The sequence below is a fragment of the Carassius carassius genome, chromosome 44 (assembly GCF_963082965.1).
Source record: "Carassius carassius chromosome 44, fCarCar2.1, whole genome shotgun sequence".
Taxonomy (NCBI): Eukaryota; Metazoa; Chordata; class Actinopteri; order Cypriniformes; family Cyprinidae; genus Carassius; species Carassius carassius.
In genome coordinates this window covers 21,944,879-21,962,660 of record NC_081798.1, presented here as the reverse complement: position 1 = coordinate 21,962,660, position 17,782 = coordinate 21,944,879, and the positions used below count along the sequence as shown (strand labels likewise).

The 17,782-nt window shown below is 36.1% G+C and overlaps 1 pseudogene; it reads left to right on the top strand.

Moving 5' to 3' along the window:
- The first annotated feature begins 1,115 nt into the window (after window positions 1–1,115).
- LOC132126758 (draxin-like) overlaps window positions 1,116–17,782 on the top strand; it is a 35,902-nt pseudogene continuing 19,235 nt past the window's right edge.

Genomic DNA, 17,782 nt, shown 5'->3' with positions numbered 1-17,782 from the left:
CAAAATGACCAAGGACTTGGCAGAGCACTGGTTAAACATCTATGCTATTTTGCAATAAATCGGATGTATATGTTACTAGCAAAACATAACATAAGAAGCAAAAAAGGGTAAAATTCAGTTTAAGGTGTCCTTTTTAAAGTGTAATTATACATTTAAGTATGGAGTAATATTAATTAACTACTTGTGCTTACTATGGTTAAGGTTAGTATCAGGGCTTGGCTTAGGGTTACTTGCATGTAAATTGATTATGGATATTTAAAAGAAATTGTAATAGTAAGTACATGTACATGTATTGTGTAAGAAGGACACCTTAAAATAAAATGTTGCCAAAAAGTTGTGAGGGCCTGCCAGAAGAGACCGTTTTTTCATCTTCTGTCCATATGGTGTAATTACATCTACTAACTGGGACTTGATGAACCAAGCTAACCAGCAAATATTAACCTCTTGACCTGAACAGTCTCGTAGATCACATGACCAGCCACATTATATTTATTTTAGCTGAATAAGGAAATTACTACAATGTACAAGTGCCATAAACACTGACACATTTTTTGGACCGGAAGTACAGCATTTTGACTGAGATGCAGTAGCAGTCTTTTAGAAAGGTTTTGTTTAGTACTGTTCTTAGTACTTCACAGGGTATTTCCACATATAGTAATATAGGTTTACACTGTTACAACTTACATATGATTTAGTACAATTTTACACTGATTCTGCAAGTTATTAATTTTTTTATATAAATTAATGATATAACAGTTGTTTTAAAAAGGAAATTGAGAAAACAATTAATGCCACAATGCAATACATACATTAGTAGGCCTAAATGTAGCCTATTAACTTTTACTGAATTAATTTGTTTAGATTGTGTTCAAGTTTGTGATTAAACAAAAATGTTCCCTGTTGCTGGTCCCCTTTTCATTTTTACTTCTGAGCAGATGTGTGGGAATGAATGTTTGTTTAATGTTCTCTCCTGCGGGATAATAAGATTGTTCGTTGATTTTTTTCGCTCATCGTCACTGACATCAGATTTAACAGCGGCGCGCTTTCGGGGAGCGCGCTCGACTTCAGAGCCAGAGACCGTTCATCGGTGATCCGCTTCTTCACTCGGCTTGTTCTCACCGGAATAACACACAGTGAGTGCTACTCTTTACTCTTTCTCATGCTTTAAAGATAATGTTATATCGTGTATTTTGCGCAAATATTTTGACGGAAACATATTACGAATGATTTTCTGTACAATTCGCTCGGCAAAAAGATAACTTGTGCCTCTTCTTCCTTTTCTGTCCTTGTTAAATTTTAAGAGTGTGTTTCATTTGTAAAATTTTAAATCTCAAATTATGATTGTTTATTAAAAACTGTAACAGTTCTTTTAAAACTTAACAGTTAAGCATTTTCACGTTTGTCTATGCAGGATATACACCCCGTAAGCAATCGCTGTCTATTCTTATTATACTCAAATTATTTATAAGCAATTTCGCAATTTTTTGGTAAAATGTTCATTTTATTTTATGAGGGCAGTAGAAAATGAATGATGGTGCGTCTGTGCGCGCGCAAGTGCACAAGCTTGATCATATCTTGATGTGTGTCTTGAATTGAGTGGGCAGCTGAGTTTGAAAGCATGTAATTATACATGAATTTCAATTATACTCCAAACAAGGCTCTTTCTCTCACTTTCTGCACACACAACGAACTATACGATTTTTTTTTTTTTAAATAAAAAGAATGTAAAATTAAATGGTAATAACCGGTTAAGTTGTGTTATCACATATAGTGTGTGTATTAAATATGTTTACAGTCAAACACTGTTACAATTATGAATTTGATCATTTATTTATTTGTCCTTTATTTGGCCATAGTTACTGGAATGGTTAGTTTTTAGAAACTTTAAGTCATCGTGGTGTTCTAAGGTGTTATTGTCAGTCCATTTTATGTTAACAAATATATTTTAAAAGATCAAATAGGTAGATATAATTAACATTATATAATTTAATGACATGTACAGTTAGGTATCGCAACATATACAAGAACAAAAATGCCATTCAGTAATAGGCTACTTATCATCACCACCATCAACCACAGTTTTCTACAGTAAATGTAACAAAAATGATTTTTACAGTGTGATTCTGTGACTTTAGAAGATTGTTTTAGATGCTTTTTTTTTCTAGCCCTAATAAATGCTTGAATCACACGCGGGCTGTATTGTCATACTAACACAGCCGCACAGCTCGTAAATATTCTTGATATTCTTGGTCATTCGTCATTCGTTTCAATCATTTGGTATTTTCATTTGGTGTTTCCAGCATTAGTGTAAATCTAAAGTGGTGCTTGGCATTTTCAAATGTGTGTTCTAATTACAGAACCACACTCTTAAAGAATTATGTTTTTAGAAGATACTTTATATTGATCATGCCATACAGTGGTAACAAGACATTAACTGCACAATGCTGAATGAATGTCAAAGAAGTCTGAATGACCTTCTGCTGATTCTTGCTAGAGGGCGATTGTTAAGAGAGAGCAGACGCTCCAAATGTAGACCATACCTAAAACACTGAATCATTTCGGCTATTAAGAGACCCCAAAGCAGATCAGTAAAGACCTTTGTGTGATTTGTTCTCCAGCCTCCATCTCCTGCTGGCTAACTGGGAATCAGTCTTTGTGGAACACTGGGGACAGCTGGTCTATTGCTTTACAAATGAGACACTGTCTTTCTCTCCCGCTTGTATGGAAACTGCTTTGACTCAACAGAGATGTTTCCGTGTGGACTAGTTTTACGGGTGATGTCACATGGCCTTGTTCTCCATGTTCCCTTCTTTTTGTTGTCTTCACACCTCACTACGTCTTTACAGAATGCACGCCCGCTCAGTAGTATGTGCTTGTGCATCTGACTGTTTTTGGGACAGGATGAAGGAGGTTCCCTGCTGTGAGGATGAGCAGCATTCTGCCAGGATGCTCAGCTAGAAGATAAGGAGACACATTGCAGGGAGCCAGATGTGATACTGCAAAACAAAAGCGATATTTGATGGAGCACCACATGTGTTGTAAGCAGTCACACTGGAGACAGGATCTCTTTCTATCTTTCCCTCAGCTCTCTTGGCACCAGATGGATCCTCCTTATGGCACTTTTAACACTTGGCCTGTTGTCACACGTTTTGTGTCCTTGACACTTTTAGAACTGCCAAAACGAACAATGTGAGGTGTGAAATTGCTGAAGCTGTTTGTCGAGAGATGGGCGCTCTCATTTGTGTAGATGGGTTTATTTCCATATTTTAAAGCATTCTTTTGTTTGTTTTTTTTTTTTTTCATTTTACGAGGCTGTCTGTGAAATCTTAATGTTTAATCCAGCCTTATCTCAGATTCTCAGAGCAAGATTGTAACGATGCAGTTTGCAAGGCTAAGCACTTGTTTATTCCCTCTGATTGATCTTAGTCACATATAATGTGCTTGTACAGACTGACACACCAGCAGTGCAATATCTGACTTTCATCAAAAAGAAATTGTGACAAAGCAATACCCTTTAACTGAATGGAGTATGACATTGTACTTTGAAATTATTGGTCCCTGTTTTTCTGTCTTTCCACATTTAGTCCGGAGATTATGGTTGATTCTATGCTAAAGTTTTGGTACACTATCTGTCCCTGTGCCTCAGTATAAATCGGTATCTCAATACAAACGACAGTAGGTCAACTGTTAAATGTGCATGATAATAAACACAATTACTAATCTAATGATTTAAATGCTATCATATAGGCAGATAAAGTTAATATTTAAATCAGGGTTAAGAATGAACAACTAATGACCTTAAAAGCCAATAAAGCCTATTAAATAATGCAATAATAAAGCAAATATCAATAGATAATCAAATTATCAAGGTAAATCTCAGCATATTTTCCAGCTGTATTCTAGAACTTAAAATAAATTGCAATTAAAGAGAAAACAACAAATAATTCAATTGACAATTAGCTCAAATGTTCCCAAATTAGACAGAAAGCCAAACTCCAGCATTTGCTTTGATGTCCTTTCACTTTGCATGAAGTGCTGAACTGTGCTAAACATGAAAAGTGCCTAAGCAGCTCTGTTTGTAAGATGCTGCCTTTTGTAGGCATTAGACAGCAAGGTAGCTCTCTAGGTTTTGTAGCAGAATATCTTTGATGCTTCTCAATAGTGCCACCCTTTCTTGATGATTGTCTTCACGGTCTGGCAGATTTGGTGGGTGAGAAATTTTGTGGGTGTGAATTGGCCCTGGGCAGCATCCCCTCATCATTTTTGGAGTGGAGCTAATCGCTTCTACACACCAAACATGACCCGTTCCTAAATATCATAACTACGGTAGACCTACATATGAAACCAGGAATAGATTAGCTGATATTGACTGAGAAACTGTTCTCTGTGTCCCGTATGTGGTCTGTACTCACCTAATTCAGCATCAGAAAACTCAGACAAGGATATAACCTTCTTAGATCTTCCAGTTGAGAAAATATGTACTGTATAGAGAAAAAGCTTCAAGCTTTCATCCTGCTGAAAAGCTTTTTTTTTCTTTCTTCTTTTGCTTTCTGGAGGTAGCAGGGGTGCAGCAGATGGCTTATGAAGCCCCAGATCTCAGCAGGAGGAGATGTTGAAGACCTTACAGTGGAATCTCTCCCTCCTCTTGAGATGTCAGTGAGTTCATTAGTGAGCTCCACATTCCTTTCAAACTTTTGCACAATACATGTATCATCCAAGTCTCTTGTGGAGGCTTTTATCAGTTATTCACACAGTAGTAGGATCTGAAGTTTGTTTGTCACTATGTTGTTCTCACACATATATACCCTCTGTGGTAACTCCACCGCCTTGCTGTTTTCTTTCTGGGAATTTTTTATTTATTTTTTTTAAATTCTTTTTCTGGGTCTGGGTCTCGTTGTCTTTTGCTGAACTTCCAGCGCCATGCTGGGCTCCATATTGTGACTCTTTGCTGAATATCTTATATCATCTAAACTTGCCTGCTGTTGTTCCACAAACAGCAGAAGTACTACCACATGAATCCACTGAGACCTCTGGCTATACTTCTGTGTGTTGTATCTCATATGTGTGTGTCTGACACTGAAGATGTGTTTGTGATTTGTTTTTGTGATACTACAGAGGATCTGTTGGTTATTGGAATGTGCTTCCAGGATGTGTAATTAATTAGCCTATTTTTGTTGGATGGACTGGAAATTGCAAAGAATTTAAATGTAAAAAATATATTTAAGATATACTTTAGCTTAGAGATTTTTAACAAAAACATTTTTGTCAGCTGAACACTTTTGAACTGAAATATTTACTTGATCTAAGCCTATACACTGGAGTTTTCATGTTAATATTTAAATAAGTTAATTACATATTCATGTTCAATATTTTTTTATGTCAGTCACATGACATGCTCATAAAGAGTAAATTATTTCAAGTGTTTTATATAAAATTTTTAGTTTAACTTTAAATGTTATGATTTAAAGAATTGTTAGGCAAGGCAAGTTTATTTATACAACACATTTCATACACAATGGTAATTCAAAGTGCTTTACGTAAAAGTAAAATCACAACAATAAAACAAGAAATTTAAAAATGTTTAAAATGATTTAAAAATAAATTTTAAATGGTTAAAAATAGGAAATTATTATATATAAAATACAGTGCAGTCAGTTCGGACGTAGCACAGTGCTCATTCAATAAATGCACAGCTAAACAGATGAGTTTTGAGTCTAGATTTAAATGTGGCTAATATTTTAGAAGATCTGATCTCTTCTGGAAGCTGGTTCCAACTGCAGGCAGCATAATAGCTAAAAGCAGTCTCCCCTGGTTTTGTGTGAACCCTTGGTATTTCTAATTCGATCCTAATGCTCAGATTTTCTGGTTCTTGTCAGAATCCTGGCAGCAGCATTATGTATGAGCTGTAGCTGTCTAATAGTTTTCTTGGGAAGGCCGGTGAGGAGACCATTACAATAGTCCACCCTGCTGGTGATGAAAGCATGAACAAGTTTCTCCAAGTCTTATCTGGAAACAAAACATCTAATTATTGCATTGTTTTTGATATGATAGTATGCTGATTTATCTACTGTTTTTTTCTGTCTTTGACATGAATACAGAAACTAAGGTCTGGCTCCAGAATCACACCAAGATTCTTGACTTGATTTTAGTTGTTTGATCCCTAGAGTCACAGTATTTATTCACCTTGAGAACGTCATCTTTGTTTCCTTATAACTTTGTTTCTTATAACTCGTATTATTCACACTTCTCTTAGCTCCGGCATTGTTCCATCATCTTTTAAAATAGCTGCCATAACCCCTGTTCTTAAGAAACTTGGCGCAGACCCAAACAATTTAGATAATTACCGTCCTATCTCAAATCTTCCATTTATTTCAAAAATTCTTGAAAAAGCAGTGGCAGCACAGGTTCATGCTCATCTTAGTAATAATAACTTGTATGAGTGTTTTCAGTCAGGGTTTAAATAAAATCCATTATTATTATTTATTATTTCCAAATGTGATGCCTTCAGTTTTATCCTTGTTTAAGTGAAGTTTTGGAACATCCAACTTTTAATTACATCAGTGCATTGGCAGAGGGAGTCAATGGGGCTGTAGTCATTTGGCGATAAGGCTAGGTAAATCTGGGTATCCTCAGCATAGCTGTGACAGGCAATTTTCTCATTATTTGACTTAGTGGGAGCATATAAAGACTAAAAAAGAGTGGTGCAAGAATTGAGCCTTGTGAGTCTCCGCATGTTATAGACATCCATAGACTTATTCTCTCTTATAATCACATAATAACCTATCCCTTCAAAATATGACATGAACCATTTGAGTACCATCCCAGAAAGCCTGACCTAGTTTTCCAGTCTCTCTAGAAGTATGTTATGATCGACAGTGTCAAATACAGGACTAAGACCTAGTAGTTCCAGAACTGATATTTAGCCAGAATCAGAATTAAAGTGAATATCATTTATTATGCCTCAATGCTGTGAGGTTATGAGAGGTGAGAGATTATTATGTGAGTCTGTGGGTAAGTGGTAGAGCATTGAATTAGCAGTGCAAAAGGTTGTGGGTTCAATTCCCAGGGAACACACATACTGGTAAATATCAAAAAGGTATAGCCTGAATGCACTGTAAGTCACTTTGGATAAATGCGTCTGCTAAATGCATAAATGTAATGCAGTTGGAAACCAAAATTGTCCAGGTATCCATTTGAGTTTAAGTAGTTGTTCAGCTGATTTAAAAACTACCTTTTCAATAATCGTGCCTACAAAAGGAAGATATGATATGATATCAGTCTCAGAACTGGCCAGATGAAACCAGCAGTTCAATTCCAGGCTGCAGCAAAATCACATTGTGCAGAGGACTCATCTGGTTCCTTTGGTCTTGTCACGGTGGCCTTTACTGGTGATCTGTATCTGGGGCTCTAGTTTTCCTGGTTTACGCTGACATTAAGGGCTGTCAAGGTAATCTCTAGGTGCTGATCCACCATCTGGCCTTGATACGTACTGGATCCGGGTGACTGCAGTGACCATCTGATCTGGATACAGACTGGATCTGGTGGCTACGGTGACCTTGGAATGAGAGAGAAACAGACTAATGTTAGTGTAGATTCTTCTAACGATGTAGCAAGTACATCGGGTGTTATTGGAAGTGTTCCAACTTCCGGTTGTCTTAATTCATGCAGCCTAAAAATCCTTTTAACAGATTTGAATATTGTGAAAAACGGTGTTTAATTTTGTTCGGCTTCTATTTTTAAGACATCTATTTTTAAATCTGCGCTTGGCTTTTTCCCGCATGGCATGTGAGACACATACACAGTGCTTCCAATTGCGGTTATTTTAGGGTGTATTCATACCTGTCTTGTTTGGTTAGATTGAAAGGAACTTGTTTCCCCGCTTTGTGTTTTTTTGTCCTGACTCCCAAAGCTCGCAGATGCGGTTAAATGCACTTGCATCTACTGGTGGTAGTTGACAAGAAACCCCCCCACATGATTGTAAAGCGCTTTGGGTGTACAACAATACACAATAAAGTGCCATATAAATGGATCATTTATTCATTCATTCATTCTTGCATCTACTGTACTTTCATTATAGGAAATTGATGTAAACACAGTCAGTTATGTTTTCAGAACAGGAAAAAACATCTGATATGTGGGAATAGATCTGTGCATTAGTGTGTATGCAGTCTATTAAGGTTGCCTGTATCTATGATGATTAATAATTAAATAATGCTGAGAAAAAAGAAAAACCCATTACTATGATTATTTGTAAACTTTCGATACTTGATCCCTCCCAAATACTGAAACTGCTTTTTGTTTATCACTTGTAATTGTCTTTTCCCCACTTTATTTCTTTATATTACATTTTGAAGCTATATTTACTTTTAATTCTTAACAATAATTAATTAATATATTAATTAACAATTATTTTAAAAAGTATAATTTAATAAAAATGCGCAAAATAAATTTGATATAATAGTGATGCATTGTGATATCAAATTGAATCGAATCATTGACATGATAAACTTAATCGAATTGAATTATGAAACCAGTGCCGATTCACTCCCCTAGTGTCATCAGCATACCATTGAAAGCTAACACCGTGTTTCCTGATGATATCTCCCAGGGGTAACACGTAACTTGTGAAAAGAAATGGCCCTAGTACTGAGCCTTGAGGTACTCCTTAACCACTTGAGCTGTTATTTTGATTTTTTGAGAATTAGGCATATGCAATATTGGACCCACCGGTGGGTCCCCAGAGTTGATGTGGTTAATGCACTTGTGATCAGTATGATTCCGTTTCATTAACTGCTATGAATTGATGGCGGTCAGATAAGTATGATTTGAACCATGCTAACGCACTTCCACTAATGCCTACAAAGTTTTCTAGTCTATGCAAAAGAATGTTGTGGTCAATAGTGTCAAATGCAGTGCTAAGATCCAGTAGATCAGTATCACTGAGATACAACCATGATCAGATGATAAGAGCAGGTCATTTCTAACTCTAAAGCCCCGTTCACACCAAGAACGATACCTATAAAGATAACGATATTAGCATCCACACCAGGGAACGATATCGTCTGTTTATTCTAAGCGCACGTGCGTCTGCCGCTTTAAAGTCTCAAGCTCGTTATAGCAGGATGGATTCTGATTGGATGTCAATGTTTGTATTGTTCATTAGCTGGAAAAAAATAGTTCTGAAAATTATTCCAATGATACCGTTTCTCTATGCCTTTATCATTATAGTTGTAGTGTGGACTCTGCTATTCTTTAATATTGAGAACGATTTTTAGAACTATATCTTTATCGTTATCGTGCTTGGTGTGAACGAGCCTTAAGGAGAGCAGTCGCAGTATGATGTGGTCTAAATCCTGACTGGATATCCTTACAGATACAATTTTTTTCTAAGAAGGAATATAATTGTGAGGATACTGCCTTTTATAGTATCTTTGACTGAAAAGGGAAATTTGAGATCGGCCTGTAATTAAATAGTTATTTGGCGTATAGTTGTGTTCTTTCAATGAGAGGCTTAATAACAGCCAGTTTGAAGGTTTTGGGGAATATCCTATTGACAATGACAAATTAATAATAGTCAGAAGAGGATCTATGACTTCTGGAAGCACCTCTTGTAGGAGCTTAGATGGAATAGGGTCTAACAAACATGTTGGTTTAGATGGTTTAACAATTATATACAATTCTTCCTCTCCTATGAGTTGAATTGTTCCTCAGGGTATCTATAACGTATATCTGATGCGAGACTGTAGCTGATGGATGCTTGGTTAGAATTTTTTTTTTATCTCTAATAGTATCAATCTTAGAAGTAAAGTAGTTCATAAAGTAATTACTGCTGTGCTGTTGGGAAATGTCAACACCTGTTGATGCTTTATTTATTATTAATTTAGCCACTGTGTTGAATAAATACATGGGGTTATGTTTGTTTTCTTCTAAAAGAGATGAAAAATAATCAGATCTAGCAGTTTTTAATGCTTTTCTGTAGGATATCGTACTTTCCCGCCAAGCAATCTAAATACCTCTTTTCCTCCAGCTGTGCTCCATTTTCTGGGCAGCTCTCTTTAGGATGCAAGTGTGCTCATTATACCACAGTGTCGGACTGTTTTCCTTAATCTTCTTTAAGCGTAAAAGGAGCAGCCTTATCTAAAATGCTAGAAAAAAAGAGAGTACATAATGAGGAATTGAGATAAATCAGGAAGATTACTTACATAGCAATCTTTTTTGGTAGAAATGATGGTTCTTCCATACTTGTAACAAGGATTAAAATGTAAAGTTTTAGCTATATGAAGTTTGCACAAGACTAGATAATGATCTGAGATATCATCGCTTGGCTGCATAATTTAAACACCATCAACATCAATTCCTTGTGACGGTATTAAATATAGAGTACGATTTTGACAATGAGTAGGTCCTGACACGTGTTGTCTAACCCCTATAAGTGTTCAAAATGTCTATGAATGCTGATCCCAATGCAGCTTTTTCATTGCTGTACTATTCCTTCCAAAATATTGCTGTCAGTTAATTCAAAATCAGACATAGTAACTTCTTTTTGAAATTTCGGTCAAATATGTCTGACCTCTGCATAACTTGAGGATGTGCTAATCACCTATTTCTGATATTATTAGCTTTTCATCAATTCACACATCACTATTATTATTATTAAGCATATTATTATTGCTCATACTTAGGCTGATATGAACATTTAACTATTGACTGTTAACATTTCTCATGTTACTACTAAGTAATAACTGCTGGATAGGATATCTCAAATCCTGTTATATTTGTGGTAACAAACTGGCAGATGTGGTTTACAAAAATTATATAAAAAAATATGGTGAGATTGCTTGAGGTATTACAGGATGGTATATTGGCGCCTGTGCATTTTACAACTTTTTATTAAGAAATATAATCGTCTTTTTTATTAAATTTTTTAAATAAATCACATTATTATTATTAAGCAAATTATTTAAATTTTAATAAAACTAGGTTGTGTTTTCCCTCCATGTCCCATGTTAATTGTTTCATTCCTAGCACCTGTGTTGTCCCAATCATCCTGTCTTTATAAGCCTTCTCCTTTCAGTTCAGTTTTGTTGGATCAACCAGTTCCATACGTGTGTCTTCCTTCTGTTCTCCCTGTTGGATTTACTCCTGTGTTGGATTAATAAAGATTCTTTTGATTATTCTTGGCTCCGTGTTCCTTCCGGCAGCCTAGTGACAGTAGCATGGCACTGTAGAACACCTTAGGATAGTAACACATTTGTAATCAGTGTAATACTCAAATTTTTTGGGTAAAACATCATTCTCCTGAAAAGGTGAAAATGGTGTGTGGTCTTTTTGGGAGAGGTGTACCAAGCCCAGCAGGGTGCATGGCGTCAACATCATTCAGCTCCCTCAAAGCTCCACCTGTTAGTCACATGACCGTAGGCAGTTTTTGTATGGGATCTGCATAAACTCAAATCACCCAGAGCCTTCATTTATAAATACTTTTCAGGAATCTTAGAAGCTTCCAGACATTTTGGTTTGTTGTTTTTTTACGCATTTTTTATTTTATTTTATTCATTACAACTGACTGATAAAGCCCAAAGCAGTCAGTGTGTATTCCCAAATGAAGTGCCTGCAATCTTGATACAAATTTTCTCTGGCAGGACTTTTGCTACCCAGCCTCATATGCAATTTCCTTCACTTAGTCTTTGTGGATGGGTTTTTAAATAGCCCACAATAAAGTCCCCTAGCTGGCAACACTACAAAATTATCTCTGCAGGTTGTGAGGTGCATTTATGTGTCTGTGGCCGATAAGCCTTTTTCAACTATCGACCCACACAAGCTCAATACACCATCCCCATTGATTTATCATACGCCACTGTCTTCACAGAGCGGAACGGCTGCCTAAACGTGTTGCCAGGTTGATGAACTATCCCTGCCCACATTAAAGAAAGTCTCAGAGAGACCTAAATACGCTAATGCTGACACCAACACAATGTAAGCACACACCCCTATAAGCCCATAAAGCATGGGCAATAACTCAATACAAGCACTAATTGATACTAATGCTAATGGTAGCACTAACACAATGCTAAAACCTGTATGTACACTGCCATATCTTTGGATGAGCGTAGGAAGCAAAGATTGGTGGTAAGCCTTGTTTTGTCTGCATGCAAGAAATTTTTGAATCTGATTGCGAAGTGAAAGCTGGATAATATAAACTATGGCATATCAAACGTTCCTCGTTACTGCCCAGTTGTACAAAACCCTTCTCATTAAATTCTGCTTTATTTCATTGAGCTTGATTCATTACCTAAAAAATTACAGCACTGAGATACCAATTATAAGGCAATAATGGTGAGAGATGGAGCTGTAATTTAAGTTTTGCCATCTTAATGTGCTCTCCAGTTGCAAATGCAATGAAGAGTAATGTTCTCCTCTGATAATTTTACTTGCATCTTAAAGGTGGCAATAAGAATGTTGGATGTACTTTATGGAATCATTACGATCATTTATTCATCCAGCCAAAATTTATCATAGGCATACTAATTCATTTCCAATTGAGTAAATTTTGCATATAAAGAAATAGTACTTTTGTGAAATATGATTAACATGATGCACACTCACATATCCAGTCCAGTCATATCTAGAATGTTGAGATTAAGCAATCTGACGATTGAGTTTTAATACAAATAATAATAATAATTTTACTTTTTGAGTGGAAAATATAGCCTCAATCCGACATATAGCCTCAATCCGACATTATCAGGAGAGACCAGAAAACAGCCATGCACCAGAATGACAAAGAATGTTAAAAATGTAAAAGATATTCCATTTGTGAAATTTAAACAATAGATATAAGATAAAACTGGATGTGGACTGGGATTAAATCAAAAGTAATTATATTAATTATTTTCTTTTAAGTTATTTTCTGTGCCTTCTGAATAAGAGCTTCAGGTACATCTCTAGTAGATATCTTTCAATTTTATATCTGATGCATGACCTGGCCTAAACAGTCTTACTACCTACAGTACAAGGAATCTTTTAGCACATTTTGGAATAAAATGGCAGTTGGGCAGTTTTATATTTCTTGCTATTTTTCTCACTTGCCGATACACATGTATAAATTTTATCAGTTCATGCATTCCCTGGGAATCAAACCCATGACACTGGCATTTTGTGCACATTGATCTACTCTTTGAGCATGGTTATCACTAGTGTAAATGTGGTTTGGTCACACAAGCCTATAAACCTCATAAACTGGCTAAATTACTATTTTCTGTTTCTTTGCAATTCCTCATCTACAATATACAAAATTCATATGAATGCAACCCACAAGTAATTACTGTGGACATTCTTGTAAATACAATGCCTAGTAGCAATGAAGAATAGCCTTGCTCCATCATTATAAACATGACAAATTAAATATAAAGATATCTTATATGTAAAGTTAGCATTTTTATATCAGTTACAATGATCTTAAATAAAAAAACAGTCTTAAATACAGGGAGGTAACGTGAGCAGGTCTCAGGAACAAAAGACAGAGTAAAGGGGCCAGATTTACTGAGGGGAGCATTTGAGGATGAGAGCAGACCTCGGATGATCAAAGTAAGACCCATGTCACTGATTTGCATGGTGAGAACCTCCTCATAAGCTTAACTTTGATATACCACCTGAGGAAAGATTCTTCTTTTGGATCCTCTTATTCTTGGCCTATGGGAATCCAAACCTGATATTTAGTCTGACAAGTTTTCTCAACACATTTAGGTTGCCTTTGAGCTCTTGTTTATTTCATGTCAAAGCAAAGCAAACCAAAGCAAAGCCATTATTTAAATATAAAAGTATATTTCTGGATGTAACGTGATAATCTGGTTTGTGATGTCCTGGTTTAAAATGAAATTTTTTTTTTTATTGAAAGTCCCTGAAAGTTTTTCAGAATCTTTTAATTTTGATTAATTTAAGCTAATAAACATGATTAACAGGACATATTGGCTATAACATCCAAACTTTTGGATGTTATAGCCAGTAGGCTGGATTTTTGGATACAGTGTGATGCAAAATGGATGTTATAAATCTGCCAGTGTGTCAATGATGGTCAACATATTAATTTATTCAATTATATATTAAAATGTAATTCCTACATACATACAAAAAAAAAAAAAAAGTTTTACATGATGAGCATGTTTTTAATTTTTCAAATAATAATAGTAATGCATTTTTTTTGGTGGGGTGGTGGGCATTCATAATATTTGAAATATTAATGAAATTTAAGCATTCATAATGTTCCCAAATGAATGTTCGGAAAGAAAACGTTAAAACAACCAAACAAAAAGGAATATCATAGGAACCCAGCAGACCCTCATGGCTGTTTACCAAGCTCTATAAGTCTCTTATAATATCAAATAATTTACAGCCATAATAACCTTACTTCCTGTTGTAAAATGTGGTCACACTTTATTTTAGGGACCAATTCTTATGGTCACACTTTATTTTAAGGTCCAATTCTCGCTATTAACAAATGATTAACTATGATTTTTGTCTCAATTAACTTGTAATTTGCTACTTATTAAAAGCTAGTAAGGTAGTTAAGTTTAGCTATTTGGTAGGATTAGGGATGTAGATTATGTTCATGCAGAATATGTGCTTTGTAAATTCTAATAAACAGCCTATACTGTATGTTACTAATAGTCATGCTAATAAGCAAGTGGTTGAAGGAATAGTTCACCCAAAAATGAAAATTTGATGTTTATCTGTTTTCCCCCGGGGCATCCAGAATGCTGATGACTTTTTTTTTTCTTCAGTAGAACACAAACCAAGATTTTTAGCTCAAACCGTTGTAGTCTATCAGCCATATAATATAAGTGGATGGGAATCACGGATAGAGCATACAATAATAAAAAAAAAACATACACAAACAAAACCAAATTACACCCTGTGGCTTGTGACGATACATTGATGTGTAAAAGAACAAAACGATCAGTCTGTGCAAGAACCTGAATAGTATTTATATTGTTTTTAACCTCTGATGCACGCAATGTCCGAACAGTTAGAACTGTCCTGAGCGCATCCTCCTGTGCACGTTCTCAGCAGCAGGCGTGTAAGGAGGCTTCTTCTTTTTCTTGCTTTATGGCAGATGGACCATTAACACCCCTAATTGAGATTGTAGATAGTGCAATGGTCCACTTGAGAGATAGGTGGCGGTAATGCACTTATAAGTCTGCGATCTGCCATAAAGCAAGCAAGAAGAAGAAGCTGCCTCATGAGCTTGCTGCTGAGAACGCGCACAGGAGGACCCGCTCAGGAGAGTTCTAACAGTTCGGACATTGCATGAATCAGAGGTAAAAACAATATAAAAATACTGTTCAGTTTCTTGCACAGACCGATTGTTTTGTGTCTTTACACAACAATGTATCATCACAAGCCACAAGGTTTAATTTGGTTTTGTGTATGATTTTTGTTTTAGTTTTATTTTATGTTTAGCCATGATTTCCATCCACATACATTATAAGACTGATAGACTGCAACAGTTTGAACTAAAAATCTTGGTTTGTCACCTACATCTTGGATGCCCTGGGGGTAAGCAGATTAACGTACAATTTTAATTTTGGGTGAACTATCCCTTTAATAGTGATAATTGGTCCCTATGATAAAGTGTTACCAATCTCACTATTATTCACTACTACTGTAGTTGCTTAGCATGCATATTACTAGCATATTGGGTGCTTAGTAGTATTTATATACCTAAACTTAACCAATACCTTATTATTTCTTAATAAGCAGTAATTAGGAGTTTGAGGCAAAAGTCATAGTAAATAGTTAGTTAATAGTGAGAATTGTAATTGTTGTAAATATTTATGAATTAAATACAATATTTGTAAAAAAAAAAATAGTTTAAATAAGAATTTCTCAAAATAATAATAAAGGTGTGTACGCTTACATGTATTAAAAGTGCAAAAGTGTTAAAGTCTGACCTGATCTTGCCCTAAACAACAGGTTGCACTCTTTTTGAAGATGGCAGCTCCCAGTTTTTGTCGTCTCTTGGCTGTGCTCCTCATCACACTGTCCCACAACTCGAACAGCTCTGAGATCTCATCTGAAAATGCCAAAAAGTGGCTGATCCGATCTTCCCCCTTGCTCGACTCCAAGCAAGACCAAGATATGGGACTTCTGGACAGCAGCCAACAACAGAGACACTTGCCACGTAAAGACAGGGATGGTGTTGGGTTTCAATCGCAAAGGCCACTGGATCGACCGGAGGATGATGGGACAAGTCTGGAGGGTCTGAGCCCTGTAAGGCTGGAGATGGGACCTGGGGACAGTATGAGGATGGAGGCTCATGAGGAGGTCAGGGGTCCTGCTCATATGCAGCTGGGAAATTATCCGCCAGAGGGAGAGTTAAATCGTAAAGGCAGGAAACATGGTCACAGGCATCAGGCTGATCACAGAAAGCAGGGAGGCAAAAAAGACAAAGGTCGAGTTAAAGGTAATTGAGATTTGCTTTTCTATTTTTCCTATGCAAAAAAGACAAAGGAATAACACTGATGCCAATAGCAATAGTTGCTTTTTAAGGGTTCAGTCTTTACAACAACCTACTAAGACCTCTTTTGGTTATCACAAATAATTTGCGAATTACTCAAAATGGTAAAAAAATTTGCCTTTACAAAAGTCTGTTTCAAAAGCTAAACCTTTGTGGTATTTTAAGTTTGTTTAGTTGACAACAGGTTTATAAACACTTCTTGTTAGTAATCTCATAAAATACTAAAATGTCAGGTTTTTTTTTTTTTTTGTAATGTTGCCAATTATGAGAATGTAAATGAACACATGCCATGCTTCACTCTGAACAATGCACTGCATCAGACTAAATTGCAGCCTGTCATTTAATAATCACAGTTAGCCATATTTAAATTTTTATTTTATTACTTTAATACTTGTGCCGAACTATTTTTCTATCGTTTTCCATATATTGAAAGCTTATGGTAACCAGTGACTGTCGAGTTAGTCAATGTTTGTGTACAACATTTAAAGTCAATTGAAGCTGTATGAGAGAAAGGCTAAAAAGTTGTTATCCACAAGAATGACACACAACATGGAATTACATAAGTAAGTGGTAATATAGCACCTAAAACTACTTTCATGACGCTTTCATGACTATTTAAAGAGCAGATATTCTTCTAAATGTCTAATTTGTGTCCCACAGAAGACAGACAGTCTAGTTTGGAATAACACAAGGAAGTAAATGATGACAGAATTGTTATTTTTGGCGTGAAGTTTATTCAAGTGAAAAAGTGAAAGTGAAAGTGACGTGACATTCAGCCAAGTATGGTGACCCATACTCAGAATTTGTGCTCTGCATTTAACCCATCCGAAGTGCACACACACAGAGCAGTGAACACACACACACACACACTGTGAGCACACACCCGGAGCAGTGGGCAGCCATAAATGTTGCGGCGCCCGGGGAGCAGTTGGGGGTTCGATGCCTTGCTCAAGGGCACCTAAGTCGTGGTATTGAAGGTGGAGAGAGAACTGTACATGCACTCCCCCCACCCACAATTTCTGCCGGCCCGGGACTCGAACTCACAACCTTTCGATTGGGAGTCCGACTCTCTAACCATTAGGCCACAACTTCCTGTTCAAATTCTGATTCTGTTCCTGTTCAAATTCACTCATATTTGCAGAGTTATCTAAACTTTCTCTGCTCACTGGTAGGTAATTTCAAATTTATTCAGCCAAGCACACATCCAGCTTCAAACCACATTCAAAGAAAAAGGACTATGTACAGTATGTACAACAATACACTGCTTGG